Consider the following 10,354-nt stretch of genomic DNA (forward strand, 5'->3'; position numbering starts at 1 on the left):
TGGGCAAATGACATGGTCTGATTCTATCTTTGCTGTGGCATGTAAACTTGATGTTTCTCCACCTCATGTCCCTGTCTTTCCCTGGTATAGTGGTTCATATATTACATAGAATTTCTTGCTAAGAATGCAAAAGATCAGAAAAATTTTTGACCACACACAAATTAGTGACCAATTATGAACTAGATAAATTTTATAATCAAATTATGACCTAAATCAATATGCAGTCTTTGGATCCTGGACTGTGAATTTTTATCCTAGAGATTTTTAACCATGTTCTTTTAAATAATTTAAATAATTCTGAATGAAACAACAAAAATCTCCAGGAAAGCCACATAACCTTTTCATTCCCTGTAGAAATCTCAATAAAGACTTATCTAGACACCCACCATTTCAGTAATTGCAACAACCTAACAGAGATTAGTAACTTTTCTAGTTGGTTGGCAAGTCAAATATTATGCATTTCAGGCTCCGTGATCTTTTTGTATTAACTCTTTTTATTTAATTTTTATTTATTATTTATTTTTTAAGATTTTATTAATTTATCTTTAGAGAGAGGATGGGAGGGAGAAAGAGAGGGAGAGAAAAATCAGTGTGTGGTTGCCTTTCAAGCAAACCCTTACTGGGGATCTGGCCCTCAACCCAGGTATGTGCCCTGATTGGGAATCCAACCTGTGACCTTTTGGTTTGCAGGCTAGTGCTCAATACACTGAGCTACACTAGCCAGGGCTTCATATTAACTCTTGAAAGAGCCAAAGAAAGAGGATAATGAACAACACATAACACAAAGTGTTCCTTCTTTTTTTCCCTAGAATAACATTGTTTTATTCATTCTTATTTTTGTATTGCTTTGGGGAAAAATCTATTCCACCTGGTTGCACTGAGTGGCACTTGCATGTTCTTCCTTTGCGTGGGTTTTCTCCTAGGACCCAGGTTTCTTCCCACATCCTAAAGGTAAGCAGGTGAGAATTTGTGTCTAAATTGCCTGGGTGGGCCCTGTGATAGAAGGGCCTTCTGTCCAGTGTTGGCTTCCACATTGTGCTCAGATAGGTTCCTGTCACCCAGAACTCTTAACTGGAATAAGTGTATTGGAAAATAATTTTCCTTGCTTTTATTCGTTCATTAAGTGTGTATGTAGCTCACATTTATTTCAGTGTTTAATATTAGAAGTGTTGGGTGATGTTTTTGTAACCAGAAACAGGCCATAGAAACTTAACTATTGTCTATAAAAATTAGCCTATGGCAAAATTTTGTCACAGAATCCAAGAACCTATAGGTAACTTTAAGTGATGATTTACTATAATCTTGTAGTAAAATTACTAAAATTTTGTAATTTACTATAATTGAGAACCTACCCTTCCTGCCCTTGTAGTGTCTAGGTTACTTTTTCTGCTTGTAGATCTTGTGTGCTAGCCTCAGGAAGATGGTTGGGGGCAGGGGCGATAAGTACTGCTCAATGAGACCCACAAGGTGGCTGTAACTGTCTTCTTTATACTGCATGAACACAGCCTGCCCATTCAGCTCCTCATACAGAGCCTCACCTGGGCTACCTTCTCAGCCTCCTTTTGTCTAAAATTCTCCTACAAGATCTGGCACTGTTCTGGAGAGGCATGTTGCAGACACTGAACCACCAACCAGCTGCATTTACTGTCCTGGATGTCAGGTCAATCTTGCCTGTCACACTGGAGTCCCCAAAAAGGCCAAGGTAATCATCTTGAGTCTGAAAGAGCCCCCCCATCTATAGCAGGTCTTCTTGGCCTTGGCATGTTCCTTCTCCCCATCAATGGTCACCATATACATGGCAGCAGCTATAGGAAGGTAGAAGGAGTTGAAAGCTGTGTCATACTTAACAATAGATTTGTACCTTTTTTTCAGTAAATCTGCCAAGATCCATGATGCCTTGTGGAGCTGAGATGAGGTCCAGGGTCTGTCCAATCATGGTCTGATAGGAACTCTGTAGGAAGAGCTCTATCAGGTTCAGGTAATAGGGCTGCTCCCAGAAGCAGAGCTTCAGCAGTTGGTACATACATGCTTCCAGAAGATTTGCATCATTGCTGGCATCCAAACCTATGCCTGGCTTCTAATACCCCCTGTTGGGTAAGAGATGAATCCATGATGTTATCTGACACCAGGAAGAAAGTGTGGAGCAGTTCCACACACCAGCCCACAGTCATAGCCTGCTGGATACTGTCAGCAGCCAGCTTTCTTGGTTCCACTAGATCCTGGAATGTTATCAGCACAGTCATACTCCATTGGTACTTGCCTGTACTCCAGGACCTCCTTGAGATGGGCAACAGCATCTCCTATTTCTGGGTGTCCCATGTCATCCTCAGTCAGGATCCTGACAATCTCGGAGAAGTGCCGGATAAAACTCTGCTTTTTTTGGTCATAAACATCCAATTTCTGGTCTCCATTCATTCTGAGGGAGGACTGAAGTACTCTATTGCTAGATGTGGGTTATTGAAAGCTCTCCTTCATTTTCTTCTCCCTTTCAGTTTCCTATCAAACTGGCTAAATCTGTTCAGAGAGGGTCATTTAAGAAATTTTAGCTGTGGAGATGTAAAGCCAACTGCATTCTATTTAAAGAGTGAGTCTAAGTGCTACACTCCACACACTCGGGCACTAGGGCAGGATGGGCTTTTGTAAATTTTATGGGGCTCTAAGGAATAAGACTCTAGTGCATAATACATATGTAACTATTTCTGGAGGCATGTATCTACTTTTAAGAGAGTAAGGGGCCCAGAACTCTATGATACAGCACTTAAGTCACATATTCAACAAGCTTGTTTAGCACCATTTGTATGCAAGTCACTTTATGTAAGCTGGATGATTTAGAACAGAGACTTCCTAAGAGTTGCTGCCTGACTTGATAATGTGTAGATGGAGGCAATGACTGTTAATTATATATATATATATATATATATATATATATATATATATATATATCATGATTTAAAGATGCTACAAGGTCTCCTCTGCCCCAAGCTATTGTTTTTCCTGGCTTAGTGTGGCTTGACCCACTCTTATTTTTGGCCTCATAGTCATGTCTCAGGAAACCACTGGTTTTTTTAAGGCAACCAAAAACAGGAAGGTTTCCCTCCATCCTTCAATAACAAGAACAACAATAGCATTAAAATGAAAGCCTCATTAGCATCTATCCTGTTCTTTCCATGTGTTGCCATACATAAATACTTTGGATGACCCAGTAGTCTTTCAACACTATTCATTTCTGTAAAAATTAACAGAGCAACCAAAGATTCCTAACATACACAAATGAGTATCAATTTAGTAGATTAATTTTTCTCCAAGAGCCTTCAGCCCACACCAAGATCCCAGAAGTATTAAATAAAAAGCAGCTTATTTTTGAGCATGGCTACCATAAAAAATTTGGCTGGTTAGTAGAGAGTTTTGCAAAGAGTGACTGCCATAAATAATATTTAGGTTCCAACAATAGGGAATAGAGAGTAACAGAAATTGACTAAAATATGAGGATTTACTATTTCAACAAATATTTGTTTAGCACTATTCTATGCCAAGACCATCAATGAAGATGACAGACATAGCCCCTGATGTCATAAATGAAAGAGACCTATGGACACTTAAAAAAGATGCAAATAAAAAAATCAGTCTTGTGGACTTTTGGCCATGGTGGAGGCACATAAGTCCATACACTTTGCCTCCTCGCAAAACCAAAAGAAGGACAGCAACAAATTTAAAATCAGAAAATAACTAGAACTGCTAGAAAAATCAAGCTGTATGGAAGTCTGACAAACAAGGAATTAAAGAAACATTCATCCACACCAGTAGGAGGGGTGAAGATAGGCAATCAGGGTGGAGAGGACTTGTGGCAAGGTGGTGGCTGGAGGACCGAGGTGGGTGATGTGGCAGCTGGCCAACTGGGTGCTCCCACATTTGCGTGAAGATAAACTGGGAGGAACTTGGAAGCAAGACAGACGATGCAAGCCAGGGTTCTAGCACAGGGAAATAAATCCTCAAAACCTCTGATTGAAAAAAACTGTGGGGGTTCAGGTGGCAGGAGAAACTCTGAGACTCATGGGAGAGTCCATTGAAGAGACCCCACAGGGTCCTAGAATGTACACAAAACCACCCACCCAGGAACCAGCACTAGAAGAGCCCAGTTTGCTTGTGGGTAGTGGGTAAAGTTACTGAAAGCCAGCCAAAAGCTGAGGAAGCTGCACTGTTTCCTTTCAGATCCCTCCTCCAGATACAGGGGTACACTGCAGTGTAATGGGTTCCCTTACAGTGGTTAAAACCTAGGGCTCCACCCCTTACTACATAACAGCTACAGCAAGACAAAAAAATATGGCCCGAATGAAGTAACAGATCAAAGCTCCAGAAAAAATACAGCTAAGTGATGAAGAGATAGCCAACCTATCAGATGCACAGTTCAAAACACTGGTAATCAGGATGCTCACAGAAATGGTTGAATATGGTCACAAAATAGAGAAAAAAGTGAAGGCTATGAAAAGTGAAATAAGGAAAAAATGTACAAGGAACCAACAGTGAAGGGAAAGAAACTGGGACTCAAATCAATGGTTTGGAGCAGAAGGACAGAACCAGAACAGAATGAAGAAAGAATGCAAAAAAAAAAATGTGGAGAGGCTTAGGAACATCCAGGACAACTTTAAACATTCCAACATCCAAATCATAGGGGTGCCAGGAGGAGACGAGGAAGAGCAAGAAACTCAAAACTTATTTGAAAGCATAATGAAGGAGAACTTCCCCAATCTGGCAAAGGAAATAGACTTCCAGGAAGTCCAGGAAGCTCAGAGAGTCTCAAAGAAATTGGATCCAAGGAAGCACACAGCAAGGCACATCATCATTACATTACCCAAGGTTAAAGATAAGGAGAGAATCTTAAAAGCAGCAAGAGAAAAGGAGACACCTACAGAGGAGTTCTCATAAGACCATCAGCTGATTTCTCAAAAGAAACCTTACAGGCAAGAAGGGGCTAGGAAGAAATACTCAAAGTCATGAAAGGCAAAGACTTACATCCACAATTATTCTATCCAGTAAAGCTATTATTTAAAAATGGAGGGAAGCTAAAGTGATTCCCAGATAAGTTTAAGTTAAAGAAGTTCATCATCATCAGTCCTTATTATATAAAATGTTAAAGGGACTTATATAAGAAAAAGAAAAAGATCAAAATTAAGAACAGTAAAATGACAACAAACTCATAATTATCAACAACTGAACCTAAAAAAACAAAAACAAAAAAAGAACTAAGCAAATAACTACAACAGCAACACATTCACAGAAATAGAGATCACACAGAGGGTTATTGATGGGGAGGGGGAGGGGGGAGAATGGGAGAAAAAGTACAGGGAATAAGAAACATAAATGGGAGGTAAAAATAGACAGGAGGAGGTTAAGGATAGTATGGGACATGGAGAAGCCGAATAATTTACATGTGTTAATAATTTACATGTATTAATAATTTACATAGACATGAACTAATGTGGGGAACTGATGGCAGGAGGGGGAGTACAGGGCAGAGGAGAATAAAAGGGAGAAAAAAATGAGACAACTGTAATAGCATAATCAATAAATGTATTAAAATTTGTATTGTAATTACTTCTATGAAAGAAGCAAAACAGATGCAATTATGAAAATATATAGGGTTTGGCAGAAGTATGGCTTGCTTGAGTGTGGTTGGTAGGGTGGTATTATAGCTGTAATAATTTATAGTTTTCATTCGAACATTTCACCTGAAATGTCATATGGTGTGCTTGAGTGTGATATTGTTATGTTACAGAATTACATGCTTATGATTTTATAATAAAAGATTTTGTAACAAAAAGGGGTGTTATTTGTGCTGGACCCTGTATGTTAGCTGTTATGCAATCATAAAATGACATTAAACAAAGGAGTACTCTACTATTTAACGTAAAGTGTGACAATACAATGAAAGATAGTAGCATAGAAGAAAGAAAGGGTAAAAAAAAAAGGAGGGCAAATGAAAGTGAGAAATAAAGCAAGGAAAGCTACGTAGCCATATTTCAAGCCGATTAAAAGAGACCTTGGACCTCTAAGGTACAGATCCCAGGCTTTATGGTTTAAGACCCCCAGACTCTAATATATATGGAGTTAGTCTGACACCCAGGGAGGGATGGCAATGAATACATAGAGAATTGAAGGTTATGTCAGACCAAGGAACAGCAAATTTATAAACTCCTGTGAGTTGATTAACTTTATAAGAAAATTTGATGTGTCAAATACTGAAAGATCAATGAAGTTATCTGAGCCATTATTTCTAATGCTGTGTCCACCCCAGACTATGCTTACGTGGAAATTTATACAAAATAAAATGGTCCTGGATTATTTGTTACTGGTTTAGGTGGGGAGAAACAGCATGTTGCAATTAAAAATGTACTCGGTTAAAAAAGTAACTTTATAATATCATTGAGTTCTGTTATAAACTGTAGAGAACAAGAAATATCACCCCTACCTCTTTGCCCCCCTGCCCTCCATTTCCTATCAAAGAGAGGATTGTGGTAGAAGAGAGTCAGGCCTAATGTCCTGTAGAATTGAGGAGCCCAAAGGTCCAACAGGAAACTGTCTCAGGAGTAACAGAGTCACATTGTCACTATTGGTGTACGACCTGGGCTGTTGAAACCTCGTGTACTTATGTTTCCTTTTAAGTTATAGGAAAAACCAGAAAAGGAAGAGGGATAAAGGAACAAAACATGGTCAGAGTCAGCCAGAACCAAAATGGCTCTGGATCTGACCTCCAGAACAGCCTGCATCTTATTATACACTGATTATAATACATTATGTACTGAGTGACACATGCACTGGTGCTATGACAGCTCGGACTCAGACCATGTAAGGAAACAAAAGAGGTGGCATCTCAGTTTTGGGAAGAGACCAACTTATTCTGGGAAACTGATTATTGTCCCCGTATAAATAATCTTCCCCATACTTTTCTTGGACAAGAAGTTGAATTTTGGGTATGACTTCCACTTCTCTATTCTCAGTAGTAAAAGCTTGTGTGGCCGAACAGTCAGCTTCAGTTTAGTTTTTCTGGCTTAGTGATACTGAATGGAGAAAGAACCCTTAAAAGGACAGACAGTCCTTCCAGGGGACCAGACTCCCACGGTAGGGACCTGGACAATCTAAGTCGGTAACAACATTAACTATTGGGCAGTCAAAATCATAGCTCCAAAACATTTTTGAGTTATGGATCTGCATTATGGGCTGATTTTTATGCTATATTCAAACCTAAAAAAGAATAAAACACAAAAAACCCTGATACTGAGACCTTCTGACCAGGCAAATTCTTAATTCTGCATAAAGCTGAGGCCCTTAGCTTTAGCAGCACCTCAGTGGAAACCACCATTTAGATTACATGTGCATTATTTGCATCACTTTTTTTGTCAGTTAAATAATTAAGCAGATGAAAAGACTGAGTCATCATTCTCTCCAGACCACAAAACAGGGTAGGTATTATATAGCCTAGTCTAGCACAGTATGGGAAATTATGGAATTTCACCTTTGAAGCCTGGTCCCTTGATACACAGTACTGGATTATTTTCCAGGAAGCCATGAAACATATTCCCTCAGCATGTCTTTAAATGGTGTATTGTCCCCAAAGAAGAGCCATTAAGGAAAATCCAAATCACTAGAAGACAGATGATTTCATCACTGAAAGGAGCACAGTGAGATCCACTGGGGGTTGGGAGAAGCAGGCCAAGATACTTAATGTATGATTTTATGAAAATTAAAGGGAAAAATGAACTGCAATCCAAAAATTCAGGCATATATATTTTCATGGCTTTATTGCATAGGATATAAATTTCTGAGTCTTAAACAATCTCATCTTAGCAAAATATGGTAACAGAATATGAGCTCTGTGATCCAGCAGAGTCCAGTTTGACTTTTAGTAATGGGACCCATTCACTTATTTCTCATTCATTCCACAGTTATCTGTGAAAGTATAAATGGATCTGTTAGACACACATATTTAAATATGACAAACAGAGGCTTGGGGAGAAAAAAGATGTTTTTAAATAAAAAATAAATATGTAAATACAAACAGTTGTGAGACTAGTAATAAAAATGCTTGGTGCTTATGAGTGTTAATAAGAGCATCTGACTTAGCCTTCTCAGACCCCAAGGGTCTGAAAAGCTTCCTTCAAAGATTCTTCATTGGAGATTTAAATTATGAAGATTTAACGGGGCATGTGGGTTTAGGGGAAATAAGAGTTCCATACAGAGAAAATTCTATTTGCACAATAGCCTGTACATTTTTCATCTAGTTGGCAAATATCACAAAGTTTGATGGTGCTCTGTAGTAAGTATATGAAGAGTTTTCTCCTACACTGCTAGTGTAAATTGGCAAAACACCTATAAGGGGCAATTTAGAAATAAGATAAAAGAAAATTACCAGCTCACACACCTTTTAATCCATTAATTCAGCATCTTTGACTGTGGCCTCTATTTGTACACATATGGGCAAATGACAATATATTCATAATGACATGTTGAAGTAATAATTCAAAAAATTTAGAAACCATTATTGATCACTAGGGGCTAGATCAATAAAATATAATACATCCATTCAAAGAAATACCATGATACAAAGCATCATGTAGTTATAAAAAAGGAAAAGTTTGTTTTCTTTTTAAATTTTTCCTTTTTTTATTATTACTCATGTACAGTTGTCTCCATTTCCCCACCACTACTCCTCTCTGCCCCAGCCATCCTCCACACCTTCCACCCTTCATGTTACCTCTCTTTGGCTCTGTTCATGTGTCCTTTATACATGTTCCTTGATGACCCTTCCTCTTTTTTGTTATCCCCTTCCTCCACCTCTCTTTATGTCAGTTTGTTCTTTATTTCAATGTTTCTGGTGTCTCTGGTTATATTTTTCTTGCTTGTTTGTTTTGTTGATTAGGTTCCACTTATATGTGAAATCATACAGCATTTGTCTTTCACTGCCTGGCTTAGTACACTTGGCACAATGTTCTTCAGACCTATTCATACTGTTGCGAAGAGTAGAAGCTCCTTCTTTCTTTCTGCTGAGTAGTATCCCATTGTGTAAATGTACCATAGTTTTTTGATCCATCATGTACTGATGGGCACATAGGCTGTTTGTAGCAATTGGCTACTGTAAATTGTGCTGCTATGAACATTGTTGTGTAGATGTTTTTTAATTGGTGTTTCAGGTTTTTTAGAGTATAATTTCAGCAGTGATATTGCTGGTTTAAAAGGCAATTCCATTTTCAGTTTTTTGAGGAAATTCCATGTGTTTTCCACAGTGGCTGCACCAGTCTGCATTCTCATCAAGAGTGCACTAGTTTCCCTTTTCTCCACATCCTCTCCAACACTTGTTGATTGTTGCTTTGTTTACTATGGTCATTCTGACCAGTGGTATCTCATTGTGGTTTTAATTTGCATCTCTCTGATGGCTAGTGATGCTGAGCATCCTTTCATATATCTCTGGGCCCTCTGTATGTCCTCCTTGGAGAAGTGTCTGTTCAGGTCTTTTGCCCATTTTTTAGTTGGGTTGTCTGTCTTTCTGAATTAGTTGGTTTTGCTTTAGTAGGCCATGTTGTGGTCTTGACCATAGCCTCTTCATTGAGCTGCTGAATATACCAAGTCTGACAGAAGTAAGGCTTGTTTGAATGTGGTTGGTAGTGTACCAATGTGGGTGCAATTTATAGTTTTAATTTGAACATTTTACCTAAAATGTCATATGGTGTTCTTGAGTGTGATAGTGTGATGTTACAGAATTACAGGCTTATGATTTTGTAATAAAAATTTTGTAATAAAAAGGGGTGCTATTTGTGCCAGACCTTGTATCCTTCACTACAATGAGTGTTTGTTGCTAACCAGTCAGTGCTGCATCCACCCCAGAAAATTACTTTCAGCCAGTGAAAGCTTCCATCTCAAAAAGACATAACTTGGAGTTGACACATCTTCCAAGGATCTAGGAGATAGTTGTCTGTAGCCAATATTTGACTGAAATAACAGCTGGTCTCCTTTTCTCAAAGCAGAACAGTCTGGTGTGATTACTATTCAGAATTTATTGCAGGAACAGGCTGAAGATTATCTCAAGGGGAAGCCACATTGGTGTCCATCTTCTTCTCTTGCTCTATATTTCCCTCACTTAAAGTTTCCCACCTGAGAGTAAGCACACACCTAGTAACTCACCAAAACAAAAATATCCATCTCAGAATCTGCTGTGAGGGAACCTGACCTATATGGATGGTTTATTTATTTATTTATTGCTTTGAAGATTCCAAGCCAGGTGGTGAAAGACAAATACCATGTGATCTCACTTGTAAGTGGAAACTAATCAACAAAACAAATAAGCAGGCAAAATATAACCAGA

General features: G+C 38.6%; 1 pseudogene; it reads right to left on the reverse strand.

The window, feature by feature from the left end:
• Window positions 1-1,377: 1,377 nt before the first annotated feature.
• On the reverse strand, window positions 1,378-2,421 carry LOC119062935 (farnesyl pyrophosphate synthase-like; annotated as a pseudogene).
• Between the last annotated feature and the right edge of the window lie 7,933 nt (window positions 2,422-10,354).

Source organism: Artibeus jamaicensis, unplaced genomic scaffold, assembly GCF_021234435.1.
Source record: "Artibeus jamaicensis isolate MK-2021 breed Jamaican fruit bat unplaced genomic scaffold, CSHL_Jam_final contig_536, whole genome shotgun sequence".
Lineage (NCBI taxonomy): Eukaryota > Metazoa > Chordata > Mammalia > Chiroptera > Phyllostomidae > Artibeus > Artibeus jamaicensis.